At 41.1% G+C, this 13,240-nt stretch overlaps 1 non-coding gene across 1 annotated transcript; it reads left to right on the top strand.

Moving 5' to 3' along the window:
* Positions 1 to 12,896: 12,896 nt before the first annotated feature.
* Positions 12,897 to 13,003, top strand: LOC122660647. The gene has a single exon (XR_006332753.1). It is a non-coding gene; the product is annotated as a small nucleolar RNA R71 (small nucleolar RNA).
* The last annotated feature ends 237 nt before the right edge of the window (positions 13,004 to 13,240 follow it).

Genomic DNA, 13,240 nt, shown 5'->3' with positions numbered 1-13,240 from the left:
TGCCTTCATCTGATTTTTCATCAAATTTTTCTTTGGAGTCTTTAGTATTCAAAATGAAACATTTACAACCAAAAATCTAAAAATAATCAACTTTGGATTTCTTTTCAAAATATAACTCATAAGGTGTTTTGGATAGGATCTTTTGAATCAAAACACAGTTTAAAACATAACAAACAGTATTCACAGCTTCAGCCCAAAAATATTTAGGTAGAGAATATTCATTAAGCATAGTCCGGGCAGTCTCTTGAAGAGATCTATTTTTTCTTTCAACAATCCCATTGGATTAAGGTGTTGTAGGAGCAGAAAAATTATGAGTGATGCCTTCATCATCACAGTATTTCCCAAACTGGTTTGAGTTGTCAAACTCACCACCATGATCACTTCTTATTGTAGTTACCAAATAGCCCTTTTGGTTTTGGATTTTCTTACACAGTTTTGAAAATTCATCAAAAGCCTCATTTTTATGTCTAAGAAAAGAAGTGCAAGTATATCTAGAATAATCATCAACAATGACAAAAGTGTATACTTGTCCACTTAAGCTTGGAGTAGGGATAGGGCCAAAAAGATCTAAATGGAGAATTTCAAGTGGTCTAGAAGTTGAAACTATGTTCTTGGATTTGTGAGAAACCTTAACTTGTTTACCCTTTTGGCATGCATCACCAAAATGATTCTTGTCAAACTTTAGTTTAGGTAAGTTTTGGATAAGATCCTTGGAAGCTATTGATTGAATCAATTTGATATTTATATGCCCAAGTTTTCTATGCCAAACATTTGAATCTTCATAGGAAACTAAGCAAGTATTGCTAGAACTAGCTTCATCAATGATGTAAGTATATATATTATTATTTCTAGTTTCTTTCAATACTACTTTGTTATTTGCATCCATAACTAAGCAATGTGAAACATCAAAACTTACTTTATATCCAACACTACATAGTTGACTTACACTGAGTAGGTTGTAGGCAAGTTTGTTTATCAGATAGACGTTTGAGATGGTAGTACCTCCTATATTGATGTTTTCAATGCCAATTATCTTTCCTTTGCCATTATCTCCAAAAGTCACCCATCCTCCATCATACTTTCTCAACTTTATGAATAACTTCATATTTACCGTCATATGCTTGGAGCATCCACTGTCGATATACCATTCTACTTGTCCTTTGCTCTTCAAGCATACCTACAAAATAAAGTTTACACATGCACTGGTCCCCATAATCTCATGGGTCCATTGTTGTTAAAGTTGAGAGATTCCTTAGTTACCCAAACTGTTTTATAATTAGGACTATAGTTTATGTCTGGAACATAGTTCTTAGGTCGTTGGTACCTAGGGTCACAAATGTCAAATGGAGATGGTGCCCTTTTCTGCCTTTGTGGTCTTTGGCTATTGAAGGAGTTTTGAGTCTTTCTACCTCTTTGGAATCTTTGATGGTCATAAGGTCTATATGAGTTATACTTCATATATGGCCTATGATTTGGTTGAGGTCTATAGCTTCTTTCCACTGAGTATGGAGCATATGGCCTATAATATTGACCTTGGGGTCTTTGAGCTCTTTGAGATACATATTCCCTTTGAGATCTATTCCTTCTTTGAGAGGTATATTGAAATGCCTGATGATGTTGATTTCTATACCTTTGATTTCTATGCTCTTGATTTCTATATCCTTGATTCCTTGAAAGGAGAACATGAGAAGTTGACGTTTGACCTTGGTATGTTCTTCCCTTTACCACTTTTTCTTTATCTTTGGCATGGTATGGGTTTTTCCCATTATAGCCTAAACCTTCTTTGTCTTGTGGTGGCTTTTGAGGGGTACTAAAAAGAGTGTCTAAAGATTTTTGATCCTTGGTGAAGGTTAGCAAGGTCGACGTCAATCTCCCATTTTTTCCTTCAAGTTTGGCAACATAGATACGTAGGTCATTGATTTTATTGTTTAATTCTATTACTTCTTTTTCTAAAAAGGAGTTTGAAGCTTCAAGCTTGTGACTTGCCTCATAGAGAGCTTTAAATCCCTTTTCAATATCATCTTCATCTATGTCATCTGTATCTATCTCTTTAATTGAATAACTATTTTTAGAATTTGAAGTTAGATAGGCTGAACTTACCTCAATGTCTTCTTCTGTTGCCATAAGAGCTAGAATTGTTACTTCTTCATCAGAATCTCCCACCACTTCTTCTTCACTTGAATCCCATGAAATTTCAGCAGCATATGCTTTCTTCTTATCTTGTCCTTTTGGACATTCAGTTCTGAAGTGTCCGGGCTTTTTGCAGTCATAACAAACAATATCTTTCTTGGAAAGAGGAGTTTTATCTTTGGTTAGATTTTTACCTTTGCTTACTTGTCTCTTATTGAAGTATTTTCCACCTTTCTTCTTGAGGAATTTCTGTAACTTCTTTGTGATAAGGGACATTTCTTTTTCTGAGAAAGTGACATCCTCTTCTTCATTGCTCTCTTCATCAGAAACATTTGTGGTCTTGAGAGTTATAGACTTATTCTTTGGTTCTTTCACTTTCGACCATCTTTCATCATCATTCAATTCGACTTCGTGAGTAAGAAGAGATCCAAGCAGTTCGTCTAGGCTAACTTTGTCGAGGTCCTTTGCTTCCTTAATGGCTGTTACTTTCGGTCTCCACTTGGGGGAAAGTGACCTGAAAATTTTTCTTACATTCTCGGACTTGGTGTATGTTTTACCCTGTCCCTTCAACTTGTTGGTAATGTTAGTAAAACGCAAAAATATGTTTGAAATACTCTCATTTTCTAACATTTTAAATAATTCATATTCATGCACAAGTTTATCAATCTTGGATTCCTTTACTTGTGAGGTTCCCTCATATGAAACCACAAGTGTATCCCAAATCTCTTTAGTCGTTTCACACATGATTTATCTTATTAAATTCAGAATTGGTCAAGGCATATTGTAGAAAGGTGATAGTCTTGAAATTAAACTAAATTTTCTCTTTTTTTAGTCGGAGTTAATTCAAAGGTTTTCTTAGGCACACTTTCACCATCTACAATCTTAGTAAAGGAATAAGGTCCATTTTCAATAACATGCCAAACTTCAAGATTATGTACACATGTGAAGTTTCAGAATCTAATTTTTCAATAAGGAAAATTGTCTCCATTGAACAAGGGAGGTCTAGATACATTTAGACCCTCAAGAGGATTGGTATAATTAGATCCCATTGATCTTAGTCTCAATCAAAATGAGCTCCCGCTCTGATACTACTTGTTGGATAACCTAGAAGGAGGTGAATAGGTTATCACTAGTGAATTTATATCCTTTTAAAATTTTTAAAGAAATTAAATAAGATAGAGAAAAAGAGACTGCGCAAATAGAGGACACAAAGAATTTATAGTGGTTCGGCTAAACTTAGCCTACGTCCACTCCTCTCAACCTTGAGAGAATTCATTAGTTTCTTCCTTTCAGTATAGTAGGTAGGAAGAACACCTTTACAATCTTTTTACACGGGATAAGAGGATCTCAATCTTTTAAGGATAAGAGAATCCAAAATCTTTTAAGGATAAGAGGATCCTTGCAATGCCTAAGTACAGTCTAGGCCAATGCAAACAATGCTTTGTAAACTTAAAAGCATAAACTAAATACAAAAAGAATTAAGGTAAAAATACCTAAGCAAGGAGTGTGATGTTTACTCCTTGCAAGTGCCAAATGATGTGAATGTATGCTTATACAATGAAGACCTTCTCTTAGAATTAAGCCTTGAGTGAACTTGGGAAGGTCCTTTAAGCTTTGAAGTCAACTCTTGATCAATGTGGACAAGACTTCAATTATGAGAGCGATAATCATTTTTCACCTTTCACAAAAGTAAAATTTTGGACTATAATGGGTGAGTGAAAAGGTCTGACATGTTCTCTATTTATAGGCTCATTAATGGCCAAAGAAATATGTGCAAAAAGTGCTCTAACGACTCTATTTTTACCAATCCGGTTTACCTGAAAACTGATCCGGTCGATCGGATCCTAGCCGTTGGAAACCATTTATTCAAAGGCAGCAGGGGCATCCGATCGATGTCCGGTCGATCGGATCATCTATGGGAACATACCCATGAGGCTACTGCCTAATCCGGTCTATGCACACCCTAAGATCCGGTCGACCAGATCAATAGACCGGATCACAGTCAAGATTTGATTTCGACTGTATGACTGATGGGTTCGGTCCGGGACTTTTTCCAACCAATTTTGGCTTATTCTAAGGTCATAGGGGATTCATTTGTATCCTCCTAAGGTCCCTAAAAGATGCACATGCGCATTCATTTATTTTATGCAAGTGCAATTACAGTCATGCAATTAGTGTTCTAAGAGTGCACACGAGCATCTTCGTCACTCTTCACTCTTCAATAACTCTTTTGATGTCTTCTATGCTTGTCAAGCTTTGTCATGCCTTCATGGTCTTCAATGGTTAGTTCTTGAACTTCTCTTTCTTAGCTTCTCTTACTTTGTGTCTTCAAGTTTCACATCTTATTTTCCTGTCGACATAGAGACACACACAACCTTGTCTACATGTTTGTTATCATCAAAACACTAATGGAGGTGGGTTAGAATTCCCCAACATGCTACGCTTCAATAAGAAGGGCAAGCTGAGCCCGAGATTCATCGGTCCTTATGAAATCCTCAACAAGGTAAGACCCGTAGCTTATCGACTGGCATTACCACCATCTTTGTAAGGCATCCATGAAGTTTTTCATGTGTCAATGCTAAGGAAATACATCAACAACCTGACACATGTACTCTCAACTAAACCTAAACAGTTGGACGTGGATATGACCTACGAAGAATAGCCTTTGGAGATATTGGATAGAACCGCAAAGTTGCCTTTGCAAAGGTTCGATGGAAAAACAATCCGATAGAAGAAGCTTCCTGGGAACATGAGGAAGAAATGAAAGAGAAATATCCCCAACTCTTCGAGACACAAGGTAAGCCAATTTTGAGGACGAAATTTTTGTAAGGTGGGGAGAAATGTCAAACCCTGCTCCTGACTGACTGGAATTTTGATTGAAGGATAGGAACCCCTGACATGCCACCCAAGCACACTGTGGAGTATCACTCAAGTGATTGAAATTGATGAAGAAACCCTGAGGATGACCTCCTATATGCCTGTCAATAGATGGATCACTGACACTTGCAACTGCATAGCTCACAGCATAATGTATTGCCTGGACTCCAGGTATTCTCTCTCCTCTCCATAATTGTGGGTCCCACCCCTGAAAATGTGTGTAAAAGACCCTAAGAGACATGTGGGTACAAGGCCCTGACCCTGAGTCAAACCCCTATGCAAGCCCACTGAGTTTCAACCTTGCTAAAATCTCTGGGCAATGCACTGGGTGATGCAGACATCACCCAGAGACATTGCCCAGAGTGCAAAACAACATTATTTAAAGGATTTCAATTATCGGGACCACCCATATTGGGCATGGGCACCCTGTATAAGTTGAGGGGAATCTGAGGGACTACCTCATACCCTTGGATCACTGTGGACCCCACCTGAGTGCCTAGAATGGCTGAGAATGCAGTCAAAAATGCATTTTGAAAACAGGCCTTAGAAGCCAAACAGGTTGGGCTATAAATAGGGGGCCTTAGGTTCATTTAGAACTCTTGGCTACTATTCAAATCGTGGGGGAAGGGAGAGGAAAGAAAAGAATGGAAGAAGAGGGAAGGAGAAGAAGGAGGAGCAGCCTTGCATCCAAGGCTTGATTCGAGCAAGCCTCTGAGCTTTCAGGTATCGAACCATACCCCTGATATGTTGCTCTCATGCTACTACTGTTCATCCTCATGTATCTCTGTGATTTTGAATGCTATCTGGCCTTTGGCAGCCCAGAACAGCTAGGGGTTGCCATATACTATCTTAGATCTACCATGCAAGCAAGAAGCATGGAAGATCTGAACATTTTATGATGATTTATACATCTGTTTTTGCATCTGAGAATCGAAACCAGGCTGTGCTTGGCTGCACTGCTCAGTTACACTGAAAACAGGCTGTTTGGAGTCCTGATTTCTTGCCCTGGCTGCATGGAACCTAACCCTAGGTAGCAATGGCCTTGGATTACTATTTTACACCTGAATCTAGCCTTGCATGTAGCTAAAACCAAGTTTTGTAACTAGAGAAATCATGAGATACTATTCACTGGGCTGTTTGGGCAGCCTCTGGCAGCCAAGTGGTGGGCCCAGGTAAAAATCTAAGGTGTCCAGTGTAAAGAACACCCTTGGGAGTCCATGATGACCTATCATGCATGGGGGAATGATGTGGCCACTGCCCATGGCCTGCAACCTTGGAATCTCAGCCTGTTCACGTTTTTGTAATCTCTGGGCGATGCAGACATCACCCAGAGACATCGCCCAGTGAATGAAACTTCACTGTTTTGCTGATCTGACCTGGGGGACTTCACCATAAGACCATAAATCAGTATCGGAAGATGGAAAATGACCAAAAAGCTCCTTCCCATATTTGTCCATATGTGGGAATGCTTTGGGAACCCAAGTGGGCCCCGCAGGTATGATGGGTCCTGCAATACTGTCAAATTGGGGACAGCATTGTAAGACTAATGTGACCTTGAAACATGTACTGATGTGGTAAATGACCATTCTACCCCTAGGCCACCAACTCTGGATGATGCACCGGGACATAGGCCTAAGGCCCAGTGCAAGGCCCAGAGAATTCTAAGTGATGACCAACTAACTATTCACCGAGTTAACCCAGTGAGCTTAGATCAACCCTAGGACTTCTTGAAACAGTTTGGAATATTAAATAACAATCTCTGATTTATATCTAGGATTTGATCCTGCGCTCGAGGCCTACAACCGGACTACAACTGGAACTGAAACTGCAATTGAGTTCTTAGAACCAGACCCAGGTGAGTGAAGTATTATCATATATGTATGTGTAACTACATTACTATGCCGGAAATTAAATTCTTAAATTATTAATGTTGTGTTATTTAAATTCTATTCAATTACTCAAAATTACTACACATTGATTGTCTGTTGATCAACACTGTGATTTGTACATGATGACTGTGAATGTTAGGCTAGATGTCGAAGTCGGCTTCGAAACGAGGCCGGTGGTAGCCCGTAGTATGGGATACGGTTGACACTGCCAGACTCGTACGATGCCATATAGACATGGGGCTAGAGTTTCATCACCCATGCTACGCACCCTTGCCAACGGGGGTTAAGGTGTTGGATAACTGTGAGGACTACCGTAAAACCCTAGAGGGGTTTACGTTGGGAAGCCTCAGCATAGCTGGGTTGCCCCAGGGCAAATATGTCGGGAAGCCTCGGGCTACAAGCTTGGGAAGCACCAATAGGTGAATTTTTGGCCGAGTGCCACACATAAAGTTTATCCTCAAATTACATGTCGGGAAGCACCGGAAGGTGAGATTATATTGAGTCGGTTACCCCACAAGAGTTAATCCAGAGGACCGGTCGGGCTGACCTGGGTAGGGAGATGCTGGAGCAGGCTGGTTCTCTCCGACAACTCAATGGGTGTATCGCGGGAAGGGGTAACCAAGCCCGTACCAGGGATACATGTATTGGGGATTGTAGTAGCACTGACCTGACTTAGCTATTTTGTTAGGTGGCTAATTAAATAATCTAGACTTGCTTATCATGTAGGAACATGTGGATTGTGGTTGCATATGCATGCATGATGATATGATTTACTCACGAGCTCAGTGGGGCTTACACTCTGTTATATATGTTTTTCTCTTAGATGATTGTGCAGATCGATGCCATTGTGGCATGGAGACTAGTTACGAGGAGGAGAGCCCTTGTGATTATGATGCTATTGGTATGGACTCCGACGGAGGTCATGCCGATGATGCGTGCGTTCCTCGGTGGTCAGTGATGAAGACTAGTGTGGGTAACACTTGATGCTTTTTATCTTGGGGACTCCTTTTTATTCTTGACAAGAGTTTATCCCCGTCTTTGCTTTTGGTTTAGTTGTAGTTTTTCTCTTTCTTTTTGGGGTTGAGTTATCTCACCCTATATATATATATATATGTATGTATTTCCTTTTAGCTTTTGTTAGCTTTATCTTTCAGTCGTGGGTTGTATCTGGGAGGGAATGTTTCAAAACTCTTTATGTATATATACCACCATCATTCCTATATTGCTACGCTTTCTTTCTTGTTATAATTATAGATTATCTGCAGCACTTTGATCTTACTTGTAGTATTGTGATGAATGTGGGACTGTGAATGTATTAACAGCTTCTAGATCCATGCGGTTTGGTGGATTGCCGTTATACAATTCGGGTCACCTACCTAATCCTCCTAGGGGGTGGTTTGGGGTGTGACAGAACCAGCCTGAGTCATATCAAAATTAAATGTCTTTATGGCCCAATATGCTCGGTGTTCCAACTCAACCAAAAGATGACAGGCTTTACCAAAAACTTATCGGTATGGAGACATACCTGTAGGAGTTTTATATGCAGTTCAGTAAGCCAACAAAGCATCAGTCAGCCGAGTAGACCAGTCCTTACAGTCCGGTCTAACTATCTTCTCCAATATCCGTTTTATCTCTTGGTTAGATACCTCCACCTGACCAGATGTCTGGGGATGATAAGGGGTGGCCGTTTTATGGGTAATAGAGTACTTCTTTAGTAAAGCCTCTAACCTCCAATGTCTAAAATGATAGCCACCATCACTAATGATGGCCCTGGGAAATCCAAAATGGCTAAAGATGTACTCCTGAATAAAAGACATAACCACCTTGTGATCATTGGTCTTCATAGCCTTGGCTTCTACCCATTTCGAAACCTAATCAACTGCCACAAGAATATACTCATTACTGAATGAGGCAGGAAATGGGCCCATAAATTCTATACCCCAAAGATAAAAAAATCTCAACTACTAGGATAAGGCTCAGGGGCAACTCACATCGGGACAGATTACCAACTTGTTGGCATCTTACGCATGCCTTGCAGAAGGTGTGTGCATCCCGAAATAACATGGGCCAATAGAAATCAGACTACAGTACCTTGGCAGTCATTTTCTTGCCACTATAGTGTCTCCCACAGGTGAGAGTATGGCAAAACAATAATAGGCTCTAAAACTCACTCTTCGGGACACAACGATGAATGACCTGGTCCGAACAGTATCGAAATAATTCTGGATCCTCCTAGTAGTAGTATTGTACAGTAGAGAGGAATTTATCTCGAGCTGCTTTATCCCAATCAGGAGGTAATTTTCCAACAGCGAGATAGTTCACTATAATTGCATACCATGGAGTTAGTTTCGATGAAATGGAAAACAACTGCTCATCGGGGAAAGTTTCCCGAACCAACTTCGGTGTGGGAGGGGAATCTAGAAGAATCCGGGATAAGGAATCTAGAAGAATCTAGGATAAATGGTCTGCTACAACATTTTTTGACCCCTTTTTATCCTTGATCTCCAAGTCAAACTCTTGAAGGAGGAGAATCCATCGGATGAGCCTCGGCCTAGCATCACGCTTGGATAGGAGATGCCAAAGAGCTGAGTGATCCGAATAGGCAATCACTTTTGAGCCCAAAAGATTTTATCTAAACTTATCAAGGGAAAAAACTACTGCTAGTAACTCCTTCTCAGTAGTGGTGTAATTCATCTGAGCATCAGAGAGGGTCTTACTAGCATAGTAAATCACAACAGGCTTCCCATCAACCCTTTGGCCTAAAACAGCACCAACCGCATAGTCGGACGCATCACACATGATCTCAAAGGGGAGAGACCAATCAGGTGACCTCATAATGGGAGCTTTAACCAATGAATCATGAAGGGTGTGGAAAGCATGAAGGCATTTATCATCAAAGAAAAAAGGGGCATCCTTTGCAAGAAGACTGCACAGGGGCCTAGAAATCAAGCTAAAGTCTTTGATGAAACGCCTATAGAAGTTGGCATGGCCCAAGAAAGAATGGACCTGCCGAATGGATGTGGGAGGGGGTAACTTAGCAATCAAATCAACCTTGGCCGGGTCAACCTTAATGCCTCGTGCAAAAATAATGTGGGCGAAGACAATACCCTTTTGAACCATGAAATGGCTCTTCTCCCAACTAAGAATGAGGTTTGTCCCCACACACCGTTTAAGAACCTGAGATAATCGATGGAGACACTCATCGAAGAATGACCCAAAGACAGAGAAGTCATCCATGAAAACCTCTAAAGATTGACCAACCATGTTAGAAAAGATGGCCATCATGCACCTTTGAAAGGTGGCCGGAGCATTGCATAACCCAAAGGGCATGCGTCTGAATGCAAATGTACCAAAGGGGCAAGTGAAGGTTGTTTTCTCTTGATCACTGGGACATATAGGAACTTAATTGTATCCTGAATAACTGTCAAGAAAACAAAAGTAGCTCTACCCAGCCAATTTCTCTAAAATCTGATCAATGAAGGGCAGAGAAAAGTGGTCTTTATAGGTGACCTTGTTCAGCTTCCGATAATCAATACAAACACACCAACCCGTAGTGGTACGAGTTGGGACAAGGTCACCTTAGTTGTTGGAAACAACCGTGATGCCGGACTTCATAGGGATAACCTGAGTGGGGCTAACCCATTGACTATCCGAGATGGGGTATATGATGCCAGCATCAAGTCACTTTACTACTTCGTTCTTCACTACTTCCCTCATATTAGGGTTCAGACAACGCTGTGGGTCCCTAAAGGGTTTTGCTCCCTCCTTATAATAGATCCTGTGCATACAGAATGAAGGGTCAATACCTTTAAGATCAGCCAAGGACCAACCAATGGCAACCTTGTACTCAGAAAGAACTTCCAAAAGTTGAGCTTCTTGCCTGGATGAAAGATTGGATGAGATAATAACAGGCAAGGTTTCTCCTTTCCCTAAAAATGCATACATAAGGGTAGAAGGGAGAGGTTTAAACTCCAACTTTGGAGGGGATATTAGAGAAGAAGGTTGGGGAGATGTAGCCAAAGGGGGAAGAGGCTCAAACCTAATTGTCCAAGGTGACTGTTCTGAAGAGAGTGAGGAATCTAGCAAAGTATGCACCTCTTCAGTATATGCCTCAGACTCCTCTCCAAACATTACATAATGCTGCAAAGGGTCATCAATAAGCATGTGCAAAGTGTGATCAGCCACAACTTCATCTAATAAATCCAATGTAAAATACTATTCCTCTCGAATGGAACCTAAGGATGCATTGAAGATGTTGAGCCTAATCTTCTTATTCCCAAAAGAGATGTCCATAGCACCCGATCTAAAATTTATGCAAGCATTTGCAGTAGTTAAGAAGGGGCACCCTAAAATGATAGGGGGAAGCTTGGCTGTGGTGGCTGTATCCATATCCAAGACAAGGAAGTCCATAGGAAAGTGCAATTCTTCCACCTTCACTAAAACATCCTCTAACAAACCACGAGGTGTCTTGACTGAATAACTAGCCAACTGAAGGATGACCTCAGTGAGTTTCAAATCTCCTAAACCAAATCTATCATAGATTGAACTAGGCAAGTTATTCACACTAGCCCCTAAATCGAGTAGTACCCTACTTATGGAGAGATCTCCAATGATGAGGGAAATAAGAAGCGCACCTAGATCCTTAAGCTTAGGGGGTTAGTGGCTAAAAATTACCGAACTAACCTGTTCAGTCAAATGGACGATCTTAGGGATTTAAGTTCTCAACTTACATTTTTGGGTACAGAGATCTTTTAAAAACTTAGAGTAAGCAGGAACTTGCTTGATAGCATCCAAAAGGGGGAGATTGATGTGAACTTGTTGGAACAAGTCTATCTCTTACATCTTTGCACCCTTTTTATCCAAGTAGTCTGGGGCTGATGTCTGAAGGGGTTGGGGAAAAGGAACCTTTGGAATGTAAGAGTCAGGTGATAGTCCCTCCACAATGGGGATGTGCAACCCCTTCCTTGGGAACTGATGAGTGCTTTCCATAGGTGGTGTTTCAGTAATGGACTCATGTGTTTCTACACCACCACCAGAATTTTGTAGGGTTGACTCCACCTCTCCTTGGCTTTGAGACTTAGTAGGCAACGTTTCATTAGTGGCTAAGGGTGTATCAGGTTTTTCCACCCTTTTGCCGCTCCTTAAGACTATGACCGATTGGACCTGTTCTTTCCCTAGACCCATTTGATTGTTTGGGTTACCTATTGGCTGACTTGGCAATTGTCCAGCCTCCCTCCTGCTTATAGCATCAGCTAGTTGACCTAGTTTGTTCTCTAGCTTATTAATGGACATAGTATGTGAGTGTAGCAGCTGTATGTTCTGCTCGAGTCCACTTAATGCTTTTAGCACCTTTTCCTCAAAGGATTGATTCTATTGGAGTTGAGGATATGGCGGTTGTCCACCCCTATAGGCATTAGATTGAACATTAAATGGTGGCCTATATGATGGGTTTGGAGGATTATTAGGTACTGAGTTTCTCCATGAAAGGTTTGGGTGGTTTCGCCATCCCCGGTTATAGGTATTGGAAAAAGGATCATTACCCGGTTTAGGGAAACCTTGAGCCACTTATACCTGTTCCTGAACAAATTCAGGGTATTGTGCAGCCTAAGGACAGTCCGTCACATAATGACTAGGGCTAGCACATAAGGCACAGGCTTTAGTCTAATTGGGTGTAGGGAAACTCATTGGGAAAGGGGACATAGAATGCTATCCTACAAACATCAGATAGTCCAATTTCTTGGGCAGCATATCAACCTTAGTAGTCATCTCTACAGTTAGGTTGATCCCATGGAGACCGCCCTTCTTTGGTTGCCCTATGAGTGGAATCTCAGTCCGAGAGGCCGAAGCATGATGTTGGGAATTCTCACTAAGGGCTTCAAAAAGATCCCATGCTTCCGTCTCATTCTTGTGCATAAATGTTCCCCCACAAGAGGAGTGCCCATCTGCCTATATCGGTCATGGAGGCCATCATAAAAGCACTGGACTAACTGCCATTTCGGGACAGCGTGGTGGGGGCACTTCCTAAGTAATTCCTTGAGTCTCTCCCACGCTTCATGAAATTGTTCGCCCTCTAATTGGGAGAAACTAGTAATGGCTCTTCTAAGGCTATTAGTTTGGCCAATGGGGAAGAGTTTTTTCAGAAATTTCTACTGCATCCCCGCCCATGTAGAAATCCTAACCGAATCTAGGGAATGAAGCCAGTGTTTGGCTTTGTCCTTTAAGGAAAATGGGAATAGGAGTAACTTTAGGGCATCTGGCGAGAGGTCTTGGATTTTGACTGTAGAGCATACCTCTAAGAACTCATTAAGATGCTTGTAAGGCTCTTTATTAGCAAGTCCAGGAAT

Source organism: Telopea speciosissima, chromosome 4 (assembly GCF_018873765.1).
Source record: "Telopea speciosissima isolate NSW1024214 ecotype Mountain lineage chromosome 4, Tspe_v1, whole genome shotgun sequence".
Taxonomy (NCBI): Eukaryota; Viridiplantae; Streptophyta; class Magnoliopsida; order Proteales; family Proteaceae; genus Telopea; species Telopea speciosissima.
The sequence above is the reverse complement of the archived record's forward strand: the minus strand, read 5'-3'. Positions and strand labels throughout refer to the sequence as shown.